Source organism: Tamandua tetradactyla, chromosome 17, assembly GCF_023851605.1.
Source record: "Tamandua tetradactyla isolate mTamTet1 chromosome 17, mTamTet1.pri, whole genome shotgun sequence".
Taxonomy (NCBI): Eukaryota; Metazoa; Chordata; class Mammalia; order Pilosa; family Myrmecophagidae; genus Tamandua; species Tamandua tetradactyla.
This window is the reverse complement of record NC_135343.1, coordinates 34,134,239-34,156,220: the sequence shown is the minus strand read 5'-3', so window position 1 is coordinate 34,156,220 and position 21,982 is coordinate 34,134,239. Positions and strand designations below refer to the sequence as shown.

General features: G+C 39.0%; 1 long non-coding RNA gene across 1 annotated transcript in view; it reads right to left on the bottom strand.

Moving 5' to 3' along the window:
- Positions 1-10,389: 10,389 nt before the first annotated feature.
- The window catches only part of LOC143660875 (uncharacterized), a 53,884-nt gene continuing 42,291 nt past the window's right edge, over positions 10,390-21,982 (bottom strand). The window contains exons 2-3 of the long non-coding RNA XR_013164290.1: positions 19,724-19,844; positions 10,390-16,004 (exon numbers count right to left, since the gene is read on the bottom strand). This is a non-coding gene — a long non-coding RNA (uncharacterized LOC143660875). The remainder of the gene's footprint in view (positions 16,005-19,723; positions 19,845-21,982) is intronic.

Below are 21,982 nucleotides of genomic sequence, written 5' to 3'. Positions count from 1 at the left end.
TAAAACGCCCACATTGCTAAGCCGCCATCTTGGCCCCTCCCCCAAATGGTTTTCTTCTCATCTATTTAGTTGTCAAATATATACAACTGACAACAGTAAAATTCCATCTGATATTATATTACTAGTTAACCACTACACACTAAGAGCACAGAGAGACCAAATTCCTGTATTTTACAGGTTGTTTCTTTGTCCCCTTGTGTTTTACCCTTGGACTCTCTTAATCTCTTTTATCTTTTTACATGTTCCGCTCCATCACTTTTTTATGTTTCTGCTTCCTGTTTTTCTCTAGCCCCTTCTTAGGAACATTGAATACTGTAAGTCTTAAAATTGGGCCAAGGGAGTCTCACACCAGTAAGGAGGATCCAAAAGAATGGCCCTTTAATACTGTTAGAACCATCAAACATGAAGTAGTTCTTGAAAATTACTTTTACTTTATTTCATTCAAAGGCATAGAAGGATCTTAGAAATGTTTGTCCCAAGAATCTCATCAGTTTGAAGTACTCCAGTGATCCAAGATCACCACCTCCCCCTATTATACCATGCCAACAGGCTGATACATTGTTTAGGTGATTTGGTAGCTAAATGACCATTTGGCTGGATGCCTCAGAAGGGAGCAATGAGGTAGATGCCCATTTAGGTGCTTTCCTTAAAGTCCATGATTTAAAATTATGAAGAATTTTCAAATATATAATGTTATAAACGAATTGCTTTATTTTACCTATTTCCTACAAATTTCCTGCCTTTATCTATCATAAAGCAGAGCTATCTTTGGTAGCTGAAGTTCAGAATAAGGCACAATATAAAATTAAAATGTGCTACCTTTTTTTTTACTGAGGTGAAATTCACATAATATAAAATTAACCATTTATAAATGAACAATTGAATGGGATTTAGTGCTTTCATAACGTTTTGCAATCACAACCTCTACCTAGTTCCAAAATATTTTCATCACTCTAAAAGGAAACTTCACACCAATAAAGCAGTTGCTCCCCTTTTCATCTACCCCTGCTAGCCCCTGACAACCACCAACCTGCTTCTGTCTCTGTTCAGAATATTTCATATAAATGGATTTAACAATATGTGAACTTTTCTATCTGGCTTCTTTCACTTAGCATTATGTTTTTTGATGTTCATTTACACTGTACCATGTATCAGTACTTCTTACCTTTTTATAGCTGAATAATATGCCATTGTAAGGATATACCACATTGTATTTATCCATTCATCTGTTGATGGACAGTGGGTTGTTTCCTACTATTGGCTATTGTGGTGCTACAGTTTTAGATGAAGGTGGAGTATCTAGCTATAATTCCACCTCTCAGTCTTAGCCAGAAGACTGAATTATAATGTCAAAGTACTCCTAAAACTCACCCATTTGAGTTAGTACCAAAGCCAGACTGATATTTTATAGACTAAATTTCATACTGTGATTAAGGGAACAAGACTTCTGCTTTATTTCATCTGGTCTTATTATGATATATTGCCTGGGCATCAGTCACTACAAGATAAAAATAATGGATCTTTCATTAGGAATGAAACAGCTGAAAGTTTAATAAGTTCATCTAACTGCTCATCACCATTTTGAAGACCATTTATGACAGTTGTTAAACTATTTACCACAACCTAAATGAACCACAGACCAGTTTACCACCAATTAATATTCACCCTAGAATTTACAGGTACAAAGGCAAATCAATCCATTCCCTCTCCTTCTATCTCTCTCTTCATTCCTGCACTTTTTGTCTTAATTTTACTTCTACCCTTCATGCTCTCACTCTTGCCTTCTCCCTACCTGCCCTCTTCTTTTCTTTAACCAAAGCCTAAATTAATATTTTCTAAACTAATATTTGAGTATAACTAAGGTTTTCTTGAGCATCCACCCATACAACACTGTGTTTCCCCCTTTTATCTTCCTCTGGTTCTATTAGAAGCTTAAAATAGATTCCTTCAGGCTACTGTTTTTATAAGAATTAGGACCCAAACTGTTTCTCAGATATTGTGCCTGTTTGATAGGATAATGTACCCTAGAAAAGCCATGTTTTAATCCTGATCCAATCTTGTGGGAATAACTTTCTTTTCATCCCTATTCAATAATGTAGGTCAGAACCTTTTGATTAGATTATTATCATGGAGGTGTGACACACCCAATTGTAGGTATTAACTTTGATTAGATGGAGATGTGACTCCACCCATTCCAGGTGGGTCTTGATTACTTCAGTCCTCTGAGGAATCCTTTAAAAGAGAAAACATTTTGGAGAAAGCTAGAGAACCACAAGAGAGCCATGAAAACCACAAGAGCCCATGTAGCCAGAAACTTTTGGAGATGAGGAAGAAATGTGCCCCCGGGGGAGCTTCATGAAGCAGAAAGCCTGGAGAGAAAGTCAGCAGATATCGCTGTGTGAACCATGTACCTTTCCAGTTGAGATAGAAACCCTGAACTTCATTAGCCTTTCTTGAGTGAAGGCAACCTCTTGTTGGTGTCTTAATTTGGACATTTCAATAGGCGTGCTTTAATTTGGATATTCTCACAGCCTTAGAACTGTAAACTAGCAACTTAATAAGTTCCCCTTTTTAAAAGCTGTTCCATTTCCAGTATATTGCATTCTAGCAGCTAGCAAACTAGAACAGATGCCATCAGTGGTTTGTGTTTTTGTTGCATGGGGTTGGATGTATGAAAGGCAGCAAAGGAGGTTGGGAATTTTATTTTACTGATAAAAAAACCATTTATTATAGGTTTACAGAAAAAACATGCAGAAAATAGAGTCTCCCTATTACCCTACCCCCATTATTAACACCTTGCTTTAGTGTAGTATCTTTGTTGCAATTGATGAAATAATATTCTGATAATTGTACTCATTAACTATAGTCCATGATTTGCATTAGGGTTCACTGTGTTGTACAATCCTATATTTATTTGTTTAAATTTTATTCTAGTAACATTTATATAGCCTTTTAACCACAAACAAATATATAATTCAGTGCTGTTAATTACATTCCAATTTTGTGCTGCTATCAATACCAACCATTACCAAAACTTTCCCATCACTCATAGTAGAAACTCAGGCAGAAAATTTTCATCACTGAACTCAGAAAGGCCACACTTATGGATGTTTGTTTTCCTTCTCTCTAGGATGAGGAGCCAAGGCAGGATAAATGGGAAGCAAGGCACCAAGAAAGTTAAAAACAAAAGAATATGACCTATATAAAGATAGAATTCATATCAAGGTTTTACACCAAAAGTATGAGCAACAAAAGAAAAAAAAACAAATGAGACTTCATCAAAATTTAAAACTTTTGTGCAACAAAGGACATTCTCAAGGAAGTGAAAAGACAACCTGAAGGATGGGAGAAAATATTTGGAAATCATACACCTGATAAGGATTTAATGTCCAGTATGCATAAAGAACATATACAACTCAACAACAAAAAGACAAACCATCCAATTTGGAAAATGGACAGAAGATTTGGGTAAACATTTCTCCAAACAAGATTTACAAATGGCCAATAGCCCCATAAAAAGATGCACAACATCATTAGCCATTATAGAAATGCAAATAAAACCCACAATAAGATACCATTTCACACCCACTAGAATGGCTAATATATTTTTAAAAAAAAGAAAGACACAAACAAAAATCACAAGTGTTTGGAGAATATAGAGAAATAGGAACACTCATTCATTGTTGGTGGGACTACAAAACAGTACAGATGCTGTAGAAGATGGTTTGGCAGTTCCTCACAAAATTAAACATAGAATTAGCGTATGCCCTAACCTGGTAATGCCATCTTTAGGTATACACTCAGAAGAATAGAAAGCAGGAACACAAACAGATACTTGCTCACCAATGTTCAGGAAGCATTTTTCAGAATTGCCAGAAGATGGAAGCAACCCAAATGTCCATCAACAGAAGAATGGATAAACAAAATCATATTTCTTGTGGTCATAGACTTGAGATCTCTGAAAACCAGACACAAAGCCTAATTGTGCGAGTGACAGATTTACAATATAACCTAAAATCTCAACCTTGCAGGGTGTCTGCTGTTAAAGTAAGGGCTTTGATTGTAAAAGAATGGGATCCTGAAATGTGGGATGGTGATATATGGTTTAATGATGATGGTGATGGAGATGGGATCCCTGGAATCTGCTGAGCCTTTGCTAGATAGATCTGTAACGGACTACCCTGAGGAAACAGCTTTCCAACCTCCTACCTCCAGCCTGCCTTGAGGAAACAGCTTCCGGGCCTCCAGTCTTCTCGGAGGAGTCTGCCATCCAACCTCCACATAACAAGATTAACCCTTCACTGCCTGCTAACCCTGGGGAAACAGCCCTCAGTCCTCTGGAGCGACTAACCCTATTTCACAGATGAAATTGCAATGGAATGCCCCAAGGTAAATGGCTTGAAAGACACTTCTATTTCTTTTCATGACCCACCCCCACCACCCGTTTTCTTCAAGACCTGTAACTAGACTAAAGTCCCAACAGGCCCTGAAAGGCACAAAGTGTGACCCATGACGAGGTATGCTATACTCCAAAAGAATTGCATGAATTTTCCAATCTATATACACAGAAATCAGGGGAATATGTGTAGGAATGGGTATTAAGGGTGTGGAATAATCCTGGAAGGAATATAAAGTTGGATCAAGCTGAGACTTCCGGAGAAGATGGCCGCTTAGTAAGACACGCGTGTCTTAGTTCCTCCTCCAGAACAGCTACTAAAGAAATAGAAACGGTACAGAACAGCTCCTGGAGCCACGACAGAGACAAAAAAGACAGCGTATCCCATTCTGGAATGGCTGAACTGGCAGGGAGAATCCGCAGCGGTGAGATCACCGAGGAGCGTGAGCTACCCCGGGCTGGGGCGGCTGGCAGCCGGAGTCCCTCCCTCCCTCCTTCCCGGGCTGGCTGGGAGAACAGGACAGGCAGTCTCCTCAAGCTGCGGCGGCTGGCGCCCACCCCCACGCGTGGCCCCCCGGACCGGCTGGGAGAATTGGATCGGAGGTCCCCCAAGCCGCGGAGACCGGCGACCGGGGTCCCTTCCACACACGTGGCTTCCCGGTCTGGCTGGGAACATTTGATAGGCACTCCCCCAAGCTGCGGCGGCCGGCGCGCCCCCGCCACGCTTGGCGTCCCGGGCCGGCTGGGAGATTTGGACCGGCACTCCCCCAAGCCGCGGAGGCCAGCGACACTCCCCATGCGCGGATTCCCGGGCCGGCTGGGAGATCCGGATTGGCACTCCCCCAAACCGCTTCGGCTGGTGACCCTCCCCCACAGCGAGAGTTTTCCAAAGTTAAAGGAGCCACAGCATCTTTTACTGGTGGGACCCGCAGACAGACGAGCGCCACCTACTGGGCAAATTAGAAAAACAGAGCCCAGAGATTTCACAGAAAAATCTTTCAACCTGCTGGGTCCCACACCCAGGGAAATCTGATTAAATGCCCAGACGCCAGCAGAAAATAATGGATCATGCTCAGAAAATTGAAGATATGGCCCAGTCAAAGGAACAAACCAATAGTTCAAATGAGATACAAGAGCTGAAACAACTAATGCTGAATATACGAACAGAAATGGAAAACCTCTTCAAAAACCAAATCAATAAATTGAGGGAGGACATGAAGAAGACATGGGCTGAACATAAAGAAGAAATAGAAAATCTGAAAAAACAAATCGCAGCACTTATGGGAGTGAAGGACAAAGTAGAAAAGATGGAAAAAACAATGGATACCTACAATGATAGATTTAAAGAGACAGAAGCAAGACTTAGTGAACTGGAGGATGGAACATCTGAATTCCAAAAAGAAAGAGAAACTATAGGGAAAAGAATGGAAAAATTTGAGCAGGGGATCAGGGAACTGAATGACACTATGAAGTGCACAAATGTACGTGTTGTGGGTGTCCCAGAAGGAGAAGAGAAGGGAAAAGGAGGAGAAAAACTAATGGAAGAAATTATCACTGAAAATTTCCCAACTCTTATGAAACACCTAAAATTACAGATCCAAGAAGTGCAGCGCACCCCAAAGAGAATAGACCCAAATAGGCGTTCTCCAAGACACTTACTAGTTAGAATGTCAGAGGTCAAAGAGAAAGAGAGGATCTTGAAAGCAGCAAGAGAAAAACAATCTGTCACATACAAGGGAAACCCAATAAGACTATGTGTAGATTTCTCAGCAGAAACCATGGAAGCTAGAAGACAGTGGGATGATATATTTAAATTACTAAAAGAGAAAAACTGCCAACCAAGACTCCCATATCCAGCAAAATTGTCCTTCAAAAATGAGGGAGAAATTAAAACATTTATAGACAAAAAGTCACTGAGAGAATTTGTGACCAAGAGACCAGCTCTGCAAGAAATACTAAAGGGAGCACTAGAGTCAGATACGAAAAGACAGAAGAGAGAGGTATGGAGAAGAGTGTAGAAAGAAGGAAAGTCAGATATGATATATATAATACAAAAGGCAAAATGGTAGAGGAAGACATTATCCAAACAGTAATAACACTAAATGTTAATGGACTGAATTCCCCAATCAAAAGACATAGACTGGCAGAATGGATTAAAAAACAGGATCCTTCTATATGCTGTCTACAGGAAACACATCTTAGACCCAAAGATAAACATAGGTTGAAAGTGAAAGGTTGGGAGAAGATATTTCATCCAAATAACAACCAGAAAAGAGCAAGAGTAGCTATACTAATATCCAATAAATTAGACTTCAAATGTAACACAGTTAAAAGAGACAAAGAAGGACACTATCTATTAATAAAAGGAACAATTAAACAAGAAGACATAACAATCATAAATATTTATGCACCGAACCAAAATGCCCCAAAATACGTGAGGAATACACTGCAAACACTGAAAAGGGAAATAGGCACATATACCATAATAGTTGGAGACTTCAATTCACCACTCTCATCAATGGACAGAACATCTAGACAGAGGATCAATAAAGAAATAGAGAATTTGAATATTACAATAAATGAGCTAGACTTAACAGACATTTATAGGACATTACATCCCACAACAGCAGGATACCCCTTTTTCTCAAGTGCTCATGGATCATTCTCAAAGATAGACCATATGCTGGGTCACAAAGCAAGTCTTAACAAATTTAAAAAGATTGAAATCATACACAACACTTTCTCGGATCATAAAGGAATGAAGTTGGAAATCAATAATAGGCAAGGCACCAGAAAATTCACAAATATGTGGAGGCTCAACAACACACTCTTAAACAACGAGTGGGTCAAGGAAGAAATTGCAAGAGAAATTAGTAAATATCTTGAGGCGAATGAAAACGAAAACACAACATATCAAAACCTATGGGATACAGCAAAGGCAGTGCTAAGAGGGAAATTTATTGCCCTAAATGCCTATATCAGAAAAGAAGAAAAGGCAAAAATTCAGGAATTAACTGTCCACTTGGAAGAACTGGAGAAAGAACAGCAAACTAACCCCAAAGCAAGCAAAAGGAAAGAAATAACAAAGATTAGAGCAGAAATAAATGAAATTGAAAACATGAAAACAATAGAGAAAATCAATAAGACCAGAAGTTGGTTCTATGAGAAAATCAATAAGATTGATGGGCCTTTAGCAAGATTGACAAAAAGAAGAAAAGAGAGGATGCAAATAAATAAGATCAGAAATGGAAGAGGAGACATAACCACTGGCCTTACAGAAATAAAGGAGGCAATGACAGGATACTATGAACAACTTTACGCTAATAAATACAACAATTTAGATGAAATGGACAACTTCCTAGAAAGGCATGAACAACCAACTTTGACTCAAGAAGAAATAGATGACCTCACCAAACCAATCACAAGCAAAGAAATTGAATCAGTCATTCAAAATCTTCCTAAAAAGAAAAGTCCAGGACCAGATGGCTTCACATGTGAATTCTACCAAACATTCCAGAAAGAATTAGTACCAACTCTCCTCAAACTCTTCAAAAAAATTGAAGTGGAGGGAAAGCTACCTAATTCATTCTATGAAGCCAACATCACCCTCATATCAAAACCAGGCAAAGATATTACAAAAAAAGAAAACTACAGACCAATCTCTCTAATGAATATAGATGCAAAAATCCTCAATAAAATTCTAGCAAATCGAATCCAGCAACACATTAAAAGAATTATACATCATGACCAAGTAGGATTCATCCCAGGTATGCAAGGATGGTTCAACATAAGAAAATCAATTAATGTAATACACCACATCAACAAATCAAAGCAGAAAAATCACATGATCATCTCAATTGATGCAGAGAAGGCATTTGACAAGATTCAACATCCTTTCCTGTTGAAAACACTTCAAGGGATAGGAATACAAGGGAACTTGCTTAAAATGATAGAGGGAATATATGAAAAACCCACAGCTAATATCATCCTCAATGGGGAAAAATTGAAAACTTTCCCCCTAAGATCAGGAACAAGACAAGGATGTCCATTATCACCACTATTATTCAACATGGTGTTGGAGGTTCTAGCCAGAGCAATTAGACAAGAAAAAGAAATACAAGGCATCAAAATTGGAAAGGAAGAAGTAAAACTATCACTGTTTGCAGACCATATGATACTATACGTCGAAAACCCGGAAAAATCCACAACAAAACTACTAGAGCTAATAAATGAGTACAGCAAAGTAGCAGGTTACAAGATCAACATTCAAAAATCTGTAGCATTTCTATACACGAGCAATGAACAAGCTGAGGGGGAAATCAAGAAACGAATTCCATTTACAATTGCAACTAAAAGAATAAAATACCTAGGAATAAATTTAACTAAAGAGACAAAAAACCTGTAGAAAGAAAACTACAAGAAACTGTTAAAAGAAATCACAGAAGACCGAAATAGATGGAAGGGCATACTGTGTTCATGGATTGGAAGACTAAATATAGTTAAGATGTCAATTCTACCTAAATTGATTTACAGATTCAATGCAATACCAATCAAAATCCCAACAGCTTATTTTTCAGAAATAAAAAAACCAATAAGCAAATTGATCTGGAAGGGCAGGGTGCCCCGAATTGCTAAAAGTATCTTGAGGAAAAAAAACGAAGCTGGAGGTCTCGCGCTGCCGGACTTTAAGGCATATTATGAAGCCACTGTGGTCAAAACAGCATGGTATTGGCATAAAGATAGATATATCAACCAATGGAATCGAATAGAGTGCTCAGATATAGACCCTCTCATCTATGGACATTTGATCTTTGATAGGGCAGTCAAGCCAACTCACCTGGGACAGAACAGTCTCTTCAATAAATGGTGCCTAGAGAACTGGATATCCATATGCAAAAGAAGGAAAGAAGACCCGTATCTCACACCCTATACAAAAGTTAACTCAAAATGGATCAAAGATCTAAACAATAGATCTAAGACCATAAAACAGTTAGAGGAAAATGTAGGGAGATATCTTATGAAACTTACAATTGGAGGCAGTTTTATGGACCTTAATCCTAAAGCAAGAGCACTGAAGAAAGAAAGAAATAAATGGGAGCTCCTCAAAATTAAACACTTTTGTGCATCAAAGAACTTCATCAAGAAGGTAGAAAGACAGCCTACACAATGGGAGACAATATTTGGAAATGACATATCAGATAAAGGTCTAGTATCCAGAATTTATAAAGAGATTGTTCAACTCAACAACAAAAAGACAGCCAATCCAATTACAAAATGGGAAAAAGACTTGAACAGACACCTCTCAGAAGAGGAAATACAAATGGCCAAAAGGCACATGAAGAGATGCTCAATGTCCCTGGCCATTAGAGAAATGCAAATCAAAACCACAATGAGATATCATCTCACACCCACCAGAATGGCCATTATCAACAAAACAGAAAATGAGAAGTGCTGGAGAGGATGCGGAGAAAGAGGCACACTTATCCACTGTTGGTGGGAATGTCAAATGGTGCAACCACTGTGAAAGGCAGTTTGGCGGTTCCTCAAAAAACTGAATATAGAATTGCCATACGACCCAGCAATACCACTGCTAGGTTTCTACTCAAAGGAATTAAGGGCAAAGACACAAACGGACATTTGCACACCAATGTTTATAGCAGCATTATTTACAATTGCAAAGAGATGGAAACAGCCAAAATGTCCATCAACAGAGGAGTTGCTAAACAAACTGTGGTATATACATATGATGGAATATTATGCAGCTTTAAGACAAGATAAACTTATGAAGCATGTAATAACATGGATGGACCTAGAGAACATTATGCTGAGTGAGTCTAGCCAAAAACTGAAGGACAAATACTGTATGGTCCCACTGATGTGAAGGGACATTCGAGAATAAACTTGGAATATGTCATTGGTAACAGAGACCAGCAGGAATTAGAAACAGGGTAAGATAATGGGTAATTGGAGCTGAAGGGATACAGACTGTGCAACAGGACTAGATACAAAAACTCAAAAATGGACAGCACAATAATACTTAATTGTAATGTAATCATGTTAAAACACTGAATGAAGCTGCATCTGAGCTACAAAAAAAAAGTGGTTTCTGGTCATTTACTTTGTTCAAACACATGTTTGCAAATAAGCAAGGAGCAGGTACTGAAGTCACCTGTTGACTGGGTTTTAGCAGCAGAAGTTACTTAGTGCTAGTGGTCCTTAACCAGTGTCCTAGGAAGGCATAGAAGGGGGTATTACATTTCTATACAAAAGAGAGAGGAATCTATACTAAATCTGTTCATTATGGTGTGCAAAGACTTCTTCACAAGAGCTCTTTAAGATGAGAAACAGGGCTATTTCCCTGATTTCAAAGCCCAGCTGCCAGGGTACAAGGGCAGAAATGCTCACCTTTAGGGATCACCAATGATTCACTGTAGTGGATGACCCTGACTCTTGTCTATTCAGCTATTAGGGAAATGTGACTTCATTGCCTACTTCCCAGGGGTTAGTTTTTGTGTAGTCGATTGAATTAAGTACTCTAGAAAAAAATACATTCTTTATCCTCATCACATTCCTGTGAGAATGAACCCATTGTAAATTGGGCCTCTTGAAGTTATTATTTTTAGTTAAGGTCAGGCCCAACTGAATGAAGGTGGGTCTTAATTCAGTTTACTGGAGAATTTATAAAAAAGATCTGAAAGTCTCAGGAGTGAGAAAGGAGAGTTACATCAGTACTTGATGGAGGATGCTATCACTGGAACATTACCTGCACAAGGATAAAGCAGGCCTTCCTTATGCCTTGATTTGGAATTTGTGTCCTCCAAAACCATGAACTAATAAATTCCTATTGTTAATCCACACACACACACAAAAGTTGGATCAAGCTGAATTTATTGATATGAGCCCACTAAGCAGAAATTCTGCATGCAACGTTATAGTTCGAGGGGTTACAAAGAGCATTAACAGTTTGTTTGGATGGTTGGCTGAAACATGGATCAAAAGTTGACCAATATTACCTGAGGTTGAAATGCCAGAACTGCCCTGGTATAATGTAAATGAGGAGATTCAGAGGTTTAGAGAGATGGAAATATTAGAGTGGATTTATCATGGAAGACCTGCTCACACACCCCAGGAGTGTCCAGAGGACACATCTTTCACCGGAACCTTGAGAAATAAATGCATGAGACTAGCTCCATCATCCCAGAAGAGCTCTGTAATTGCCTTTCTCTTTAGGTCAGATATTACTGTAGGAATTGCTGTCACTGAGCTGGAATCTTAAGCACGAAGAGGATGATCAGATCCCGAGTTGGCAGAAGACATGTGGCGACAGTTAATCACCATAGACGAGGTAGGCGTGGCCACCATAACAAATAGTAGGCTCAAAGCAGCAGTCAAAATAATCTGACTCACAGAGATTTGTGGCATTGGCTAGTAGATCATGGGGTAGCTAGAAGTAAAATAGATTGGCAGTGAACTAAATTCTTGCTTGTGCTGTACAAGCAGAAATATTCTAGGTCAAGTGAACAGAAGTATAACCTGAATTACAAAAGCAAAGAGTCACGGCCCCTTGATCAATTCCCAGAATTGAAACACTGTACAGACCCAGAGCCCCTCAAATGAGGGGACGGCCAAGTATCCTTGGGAAAGGACTCTTGCACTGCCCAAAATTTACACTGTTAACCTTCCTCCTAGCCTTCCCCAAGGATACTTACGGCCTTTTACCAAGGAAAAGGAAATGATCAGATATTTCAAGGATTTTAGACACTGGCTCAGAAGTGAGACTAATTCCAGGAGACCCAAAACACCACTCTGGTCTGCCAGTCAGAGTAGAGGCTTATGGAGGTCAGGTGATTGAAGGCATTTTAGCCCAGGTCTCTTTCACAGTGGGTCCAATGGGTTCCAAATCCATTTTGTAGTCATTTTTCCAGTTCCAGAGTGCATGATTGGAATCAACATACTCAGCAACTGGCAGAATCCCCACAATGGTTCTCTAATTCGTGGAGTGAGGGCTATTATGGTAGGAAAGGCCAAGTGGAAGCCACTGGAACTGCTCCTACCTAGCAAAATAGTGAATCAGATGCAATACCACATTCCTGGAGGGTTTACAGAGATTATTGCCACTCTTAAGGACTTGAAGGATGTAGGGACGGTGCTTCCCACCATATCCTCATTCAACTCCCCTATTTGGCCTGTGCAGAAAACAGATGGGACTAGGGGATGACAGTGGATTATTGTAAACTTAACCAGGCAGTGATTCCAATTTCAGCTACTGTTCCAGATGTGGTATCATTGCTTGAGCAAATCAACACATTGCCTGGTACCTGTTATGCAGCTATTTATCTGGCAAATGCTTTTTTCTTAATAGCTGTCAGTAAGGACTACCAGAAACAGTTTGCATTCAGCTGACAAGGCCAGCAGTCCTACATCAGGGGTGTTATCAACTCTCCAGCCCTATGTCACAATCTTGTCTGCAGGTACCTTGATCATTTCTCCCTCCCACAAGACATGACACTGGTCCATTATATTGATGATATCATGCTGTTGGACCTAATGAGCAAGAAGTAGCAACTACTGTAGATTTATTGGTAAGGCATTTGCAGGTCAGGGGATGGGAGATAAATCCAACAAAAATACAGGGGCCTTCTACTTCAGTGAAATTTCTAGGTGTCCAGGGGTGTGAGGCATGTTGAGATATCCCTTCTAAAGTGAAGGCATCTGGGCCTTCCTATGACCAAAAAAAAAGGCACAAGGCCTAGTTGGCCTCTTTGGATTTTGGAGTCAACATATTCCTCATTTCAGTATGCTACTCCAGCCCATTTACCAAGTAACCAGAAATACTGCTAATCTTGAGTGGGGACCTGAACAAGAGGAAGCTCTGTGACTGGTCCAGGCTGCTGTACAAGCTGCTATGCCACTTGGGCCATATGATCCAGCAGATCCAATGGTAGTAGAAGTGTCAGTGGCAAATAGGGATGCTGTCTGGAGATTTTGGCAGGCCTCTATGTGAGAATCACAACAAAGACCCCTAGGATTTTGGAGCAAAACCTTATTGTCCACTGCAGATAACTACTCTCCTTTTGAGAAATAGCATTTAGCTATTGGATATTAGTAGAGACTGAATGCTTAACCATGGGCCACCAAGTTACCATAAGACCTGAGTTGCCTATCATAGAGTTGGGTGTTGTCTGATTCACCAAGCCATAAAGTTGGGCATGCACAGCAGCACTCCATCATAAAATGGAAATGGTATATTAGAGGTAGAGCTCGTGCAGGTCCTGAAGGCACAAGTAAGTTACATGAGGAAGTGGCCCAAACGCCCATGGTCCCCACTCCTACCACATTACTTTCTCTTTCCCAGACCAGAGCTATGGCCTCTTGGGGAATTCCTTATAGTCGGTGGACTGAGGAAGTGAAAACACTTGGTTTACAGGTGGTTCTGAACAACACGCAGCAACCACCAAGAAGTGGACAGCTGCAGCACTACAATCCCATTCTAGGATGTCCTTTAAGCACAGTAGTGAAGGGAAATCCTCCTGGTGGGTGGAACTTCGAGCAGTGCACCTGGTTGTTCATTTTGCTTGGAAGGAGAACTGGCCAGAGGTGCATTGTTTTTATACTGACTCATGGGCTGTTACTAATTGTTTAGCTGGATGGTCAGGGACTTGGAAGGAGCATGATTGGAAAATTGGTAAGAGGTTTGGGAAAGAGGTATGTGGATAGACCTTTCTGAGTGGGCAAAGAACTTGAAGATATTTGTGTCCCATGTGAATGTTCACCAGAGGTAGGTTTTAATAATCAAAAAGATGAAATGACCCGTCCTATGGACAAAAGTCATCCTCTTTCTTCAGCCATTCCTGCCAATGCCCAAAAGGCTCATGAACAAAGAGGGCACAGTGGTAGGGATGGAGGTTATGCATGGCTCAGCAACATGGACTTCCACTCACCAAGGTCGACCTGATTGAGTGCCCAATCTGCCAGCAGCAGAGATCCACACTCATTCCCCAATATGGCACCATTCCCCAAGGTGATCAGCCTGCCACCTGGTGGCAGGTTGATTACATTGGACCATTTCTATCATGGAAGGGGCGGTGATTTGTTCTAACTACAATAGACACATACTCTGATATGGGTTTGCATTCCCGGCACACAATGCTTCTGTAAAAACTACCATCTGTGGGGCAGACCATGGTGACTCGGCAGGCAATCTTTCTGCCTGCCATGCCGGAGACCCGGGTTCGCTTCCTGGTGCCTGCCCATGTGAAAACAAAACAAAACAAAAACAAATAAACAAAAAAACCAACTACCATCTGTGGACTTACAGAATGCTTTATCCACCATCATGGTATTCCACACGGCATTGCTTCTGATCAAGGAACCTAATTCACAGCAAATGAAGTGCGGGAATGGGCACATGCTCATGGAATTCTCTGGTCTTACCATGCTCCCCCATCCAGAGGCAGCTGAGAACAGTGGAATGGCTTTTTGAAGACCCAATTATGGTGCCAACTAGGAAGCAATACTTTGCAGGGCTGGGACAATGTATGCTCTGAATCAGCGTTCATCTATGGTGCTGTTTCTCCCATAGCCAGGATTCATGGATGCAGGAGTCAAGGGGTGGAAATGGGAGTTGTACCATTCACTAACACTCCTAGTGATCCTGGAAAATTTTTGCTTCCTGTCCCTGAAATCTTAAGATCTGCTCATCTTCACTTGTTGCTCAGATGTGGCTTTCTCTCTCTAAGCCCAACTCTGCAAGTGAAATAATTGCCCTCCCCCCTACAAGGGACATGATATCTAGGATACAAGTCTCCCTGGTAGGGTGGGAGATGACTCTCAGGGATGAGCCTGGCCCTGGCATCATGGGATCAACAATGCCATCCTGACAAAAATGGGGAAAAGAAGTATAATAAATAAGGTATCAGTGGCTGAGAGAATTCAAATAGAGTCGAGAACCTACCCTGGAGGTCACTTTTATGCATGCTTTAGTTAGACATTAGTACCCATCATAACTTGCCAAACCCTTGCCAAAACCATTCTTGCCAATCCTAAAGAACATCTAGGGCATTACATAAGATTCTACAAAGGTTCCACGCACTAGGGTAACTTTCCAAGACCTACAACCTCCAGATAGATCCCTAAACCAGATAAGTCCTGAAATGGAGAGGGGCCAGCCCTTCCAGAACATCAACTAGTTCTATCCCCCAGCCCATATTATTGACAGCCCCTTCCAACATGAAAAAGTTAGAATGCGCATAGCCCAAATACCTCTAAAGAGTGGGAGAAAAATCAAGTGATGGTGGAGTTTTACAGAGGAGGTCGAGTTTAACAAATGAGTATGAGTACTGAATCATAGTGATATTTCCTTTAGTCTCCAGTATCTTAGAGCAGCTAGAAATAAAAACCTAAAATTGTGGAATTGTAACCCATACCAAACTCTGAAATCTGTTCTACAATTAATTGTTGTGATGTACTTTGAAATGTATTGCTTTTATGTATATATGTTATTTAAAGAGAAGGAGGAGCATAACAGAGAAGATAGGATTTAACAAATGAATATGACTGCTGAATCATGATATTGATATTTCTGTTGGTCTCCAGTGTCTTGGAGCAGCTAGAAGATAAAACAAAAAATTGTGTCAGTGTATTCCACACCAGCCTTTAAAATCTGTTCTATAACTACTTGTATAAATGTACTTGGAAATTTATTGCTTTTTTGTATATATGTTATATTTTACAATTTAAAAAAAAAAGATTTGCTGGTCTACAGGTCTTAGTTCCAAAAGGAGGAGTGCTCTTCCAGAAGGCACAATAATAATTCCATTGAACTGGAAATTAAGACTGCCACCTGACCACTTTGGGCTTCTCATGCCACTGAATTAACAGACATGAAAGAGGATTACTGTTCTGTCTGGGGTAATTGATACTGATTATCAAGGGGAAATAGGACTGCAACTAAACAATGTAGGTAAAGAAGAGTTTTCCTGGAATACAGAAGATCCCATAGAGCATCTCTTAGTACTACCAGGCCCTGTGATTAAAGTCAACGGAAATCTGCAACAACCCAATCCAGCAGGACCACCAATGGCCCAAAAACTTCAAGAATGAAGGTCTGGGTCATGCTATGTGGAAAGAACCATGGCCAGCTGAAGTGCTTGCCGAGGGTAAAGGGAACATGGAATGGGTAGTGGAATAAGGTAATGATAAATATGAACTATGAACATGTGACCACCTACAGAAATGAGGACTGTGTTTCCTCCCTGTTTTGTTACGAGTATATTTGCATTTTTGTACATAAACAAATATCTTGTTTTACACTTATTATATAAGTTGTATTTTTCATGTTATGTATTTAAGTCATAGGATATGAAGTTTAAGAATGAATGTTGGTTTTTTGGCTGCATGCCCATTCTTGCAAGATCTTTAATAAATTCTTTTCTCCTCCACAAATAATAAAAAAAAAAGAATGAATGTTGGGGGAGCAACAGTAGTTCAGTGGTAGAATTCTTGCCTACCATGCAGGAGATCCGAGTTCAATTCCCAGCCCATGTACTTCTCAAAAAAACAAAAAACAAAAAAATTCAACAAATGGCACTGCAATAATGGAATAGTCACATTGAAAAAGAATGAAATGTGACCCTGACTGTACAGCATACCAAAAAAAAGTGAATATTACCTAAGGCCTTGCACCCTATTTTGGAGAGATGCAGTGCATTTCTGTTTGTATGCAGGACAGTTGAGCATTGTTAGGTGAAACATATGTCTGTTATTGTGTTCTGTTTGAAAATTAAGCCCGATTCAAGGTGATGAGTATAGCCACCAAATTGACAAGGGGTGGACTGTGATCGTTAGGTACTGATGTCAACTTGGCCAAGTGATTATGCCCTGTTGTCTGGTCAGGCAAGCACTGGCCCGACCATTACTACAAAGATGTTTCAAGGCTGGTTGAGTAAGTCATCAGTCGATTGCATCTGTACCTGATTACATCTGTGATCAACTAAGGCATATCTCCAACAATGAGAAAATCCAATCAGTTGAAGGCCTTTAAGGGATAAGAGAGACTCTTTTAGTGCTTCTTTAGTCAGTAAGCCTCTCCTGTGAAGTTCGTCCAGCCCCTTCATCAGAGCAGCCAGATTCACAGCCTGCCCTGTGGATTTTGGACTCTTCCATTCCCACAGTTGGGTGAGACACCTTTATAAATCTCATATTTACAGATCTCTCCTGTTGGTTCTATTTCTCTAGAGAACCCTGACTAACACAGCGCGAAGTGGAAGAAAGTGAGGAAAATCTGGAATCTACTCTCTCTCACCACCTGTAACCAATTTGGCCTTCAGAGAGCAATGGCTACTACTTCACTTCTATCATCCAAATCTAGCCAAATCTTTTGAGCCAATTCCAACCTAAAACCAGACAGGAAGGGGGATCCTGGAAGATAGTTCATTTAATCAAATTGGCATAGCATAAAATCATAATAAAAGCAAAAAATGACTTGTGGTAATAACCTTTTTTTCTTTTCTGAGGTAATCGTTTTTATCTTTTTTTAATGTATGAGCAGGCACCAGAATCAAACCTGGGTCTCCAGCATGGCAGGCGAGAACTCTCCTGAGCCACCATGGCCCGCCTGGTTGATTGTTACATTTTGACAGAATCATATAACCACTCAATATTAATCTGAGCAAAATGCCAAAATACATTTTTAATGGAGACGTGTACTTTTTTTTGGTGATTTGTATAGAATTGATGTCCATGTAATTTTTCAAAGAGAGTCATGTCTAAGCACTCATTAGGAACTCCCCTCTACTATACTCTAAAACTATTTTTAACAGCAAGCATATTAATATTGGAACATATGGACAATACTGTAAGAATTCCATATAGCTCCACCATATACTCTCTGTATAATTTGGGGCAAGTTACTTAATTTGTTTCAGTGTCCTTATTTGGTTATGGGGATAATTATAGAATCTATCTCATAGAGGGACCATGAGAATTAAATGAAATAATACATGTATAATACTTAGCACAACACTTGGTATCTTATAAGTGCTCTATAAATCGTTGCTAGTATGCATATTAGAAAATATGGATATAATTATATGCACAAATATAAACAATGATTATATAGGAGATTTCACTGTAAAACATTTCAGTATATGAACTTCTACATTTGAGTCAATAGCACACTGATACAATCCCATGTGTATGTGGAAGGAATAGTGCTTCAGAGATCATCTGTTTTTCATTTTTTACTGTAATCTATCAATTTACATCAAGACCTAAAACCTGAGTAACCATATAATTTATTGTTGTATCCAGGACATTTTTTAGACTGAAAAGTAGCAATACTGAAATACCCTCAGATCACAGGCATAAAATAGTACTATTCTAGGCAAACCAAGACATGTGGTTACCCTATCAAGCCAATACATTTTACATATACACGTAAATACATAATATACATATAATAGAAACAAAGTTTCCTGAAATACTTATCCTTACTATAGCAATAAAACTGATATAGTCTATTTTATTTTTAAATTAGTCATTAAAAAGTACAAATTGGTTTTAGAACCCTCTAGTGGGTTGCAAACTAATGTTTGAAAACAATTAGTCAATACCCTCATTTTACAGATAAGCTGCCAATTTCCTAGTTTTTCAAAGTTAAAAATAAATTTCAAACATACAGAAAAATATGGAGAATAACACAAATACCCTTTTATCAACTACTCTGCTCCACTCAAACCATTATCTGTATTTGCTTTATTTTCTCAAGGAAACAAAATCTGTCTACCTCCTTTCTTCATCCACCTTTCAAGTTTCCACCCTCAATAATAATCTTGTAAGCTTTTCCCCAAATGGTTCCCTCTTAAAGGGCTCTAATAAGCAAACCTCACCTTGAATGGGTGGAGACATATCTCCATGGAAACCATCTAACCAAAAGTCAACACCCACAATTGGGCGGGTCACATCTCCATGGAAACAATCAAAAAAGCTCCTACCCAGCAACATTGAATAAGGATTAAAGAACTTGGCTTTTCTGAGGTACACAATAGATTCAAACCTACCACAATGATTCTTCACATCCTCACCAAACTTGATGTTATAAGACTGTTAAAATCTTTGTATGAAATGCTATCTCATTATTTTAAATTGCATTTCTAAGATTATTACTGAAGTTGAGCAAAAACTCACTCTTAAAAGACTCAATGCCATTAATTTAGACAGAATTATCCATCTCCCTCTGACACCAAAGCATTATTGTAACACTATATTAGTATTTCTGTTAGATACTTACACATTGCTCTCCTTCTCAGTTGGACAGCCTATGCTTACCTAACAGTGGTGGAAGGTACGCATGGGATCAGAAGTCCTGGATATACACCATGGCTGCTCTGTGGCTCCTAAATTCTGTGAATGTGGGAAGTAAAAACCAGATCTGCCCAAATGCCTTCCTCTGTAAAACAAGGATGGCAGCATCTCACTGTTATTCCTGTTCTTTTTTTCCTTTTTTTCAAGTTTCAGATATTAATCATTGTTACTAATTAGTGTGACCCCATACACAATATACCAACATGATTTATTCACTTAGAGGGAAAATATACCCAGGTTAGGTGGAAAATTGTGCAGGTGGCTTTTGGAAAACCTTCATTTTAAGTAGCTTTAAGGGGAAACATTTCATTTAAATGGCTGGGCTTTCTTTACACAGTTTGCTGTAATCCACATTCACAGAGTTGAACTTGTTTTGATCATTGGGACCCAGGTTGTTCCAGGGTTCTAGGTTATTCTTTCTGTCCCAGCTGCCATCCGGATTGAACATTGCCAGGCACAAGACATACAGTGCTCTCCTGTACCTCCAGCTCCAATAAAACGAACAGGTGGATCAAGATTGAGTGCTTCTTGGTCTGACAGAGGATTGGGTGGAACACATTTGTAGCAGAGAACTTGGATCCAGAAGAAGCAAAGAACAAAGTTGTAAGACCCAAGTTTTAATAGTTTATGCACCAAGACTGTGTGGGCATCCAAAGTCCACAGAGTTCTTAAGAGAATTGTGTTACATCAAATTATTATTAGTCAGCTTTGTATCCCCAAACTACCCACTTCAATTTTTTTACTTCTATATTCCATGGACAAATCATGGCTTCTGTGCTTTGGAGTGTTTGCTCTTCCTGTTTTCTATGCCTTATACCTTCCTGCCTTCTTCACTAAGCTAACTCCTTGGTTCTTTAAATAAGATTGTCCAAAATTGAGTTCCCTGCCTTCCCCTAGGCCCCCAGGAAATTCTAGGTTAGGTGCCCCTCTTCCACACCCCATCACTACTTGTGTACACTCCGTCATAGCACTTAACACTTTATGTTTTTCTGTATTATGGTGAAAGTTAGGGTCTTAGATGTTTTACTCATCCTTGTAATTGCACCACCTATTAGGATCAGTACTTAAGTAGACTCTAACTAAGCATTTGTAGAACTGAAGAACACTTACCCCCTAGCACTTTTCTGAATTTTACCTCATCAAGAATTTCAGAAACTCACAAGGCTGCTCTGGTGATATGGCTACAACTACAAGACCAACAACTAACATTTGGGTACCTAACTATTGGAAGAAAATGGCAGAAACTTGCAGGCCATTAGATAATTTTGGAAGATAACATGACACTATGAATTTACTTTTGATGCATGCATACTATTAAAATATCTACCACCAACTAAGTCATAAAGTCACTTATTCAAAAACATAGTTAATTACTTGCCTTAATTTTATCAATTTTTGTTCACCTTTAATCCACAAAATGTCATAATTACAATCTGGCCAAGTTTAAGGACTCAAATCAAAAGAACTTGAAAGTTCATTATGTTCTTTATTTCCTTTAATGATCAAACAACAAACATGTTAACATAATTTACTGGATTATTTTTCACTTAAAATTAAATGTTTTATTTTATTTTATATTTTATCTCACATTTCCTAATTGCTATTGTATATCTCACTTGTTTTTCATAGTTTCTTTCATTAGTTTTATATATTTAATCACTTTTATCACTTAATGGGTTAATCTATTAGCTTTAATAACTGAAACAATTCTTCTTTGTAAAGTAAAAACAATTGACATCTGTGAGCATATTGCTTATTAAAGACAAGTCTTTAAAGAAAATTTCATTTTCCAAAAGTTTACTCTGACTTTATAATTTCTATTAAACTAAAGAAACAAAGCTTACTTCAATTTCTAAACTGATTTTTCAGCTCAAACACCATAGGCTACTCATAAAATTCCAAATTTTTTTATGTTATTTCAATTCACTGACTTTGAACACTATGAGTTAATTCTCTTTGATGCTTATTTGATGTATGACAGAAAATCAAGCACATTCAGAGCTATTTAAAGTGATTAATTTGATTGATATCCTTTATTACATCATCTAATATTAATTGAATACAGTAGATTATTAATGAATTAAAATATCCAGAAATCGTTCTATACTTTTGGGCAAAACTCCAAATTTTCTCTCTAATGCAGTCTATATAAGCCTTTCCTGTGGAGTACATCCAGACCCTCCATCGGAATAATCAGCTTCACAGCCTGCCCTGCGGATTTTG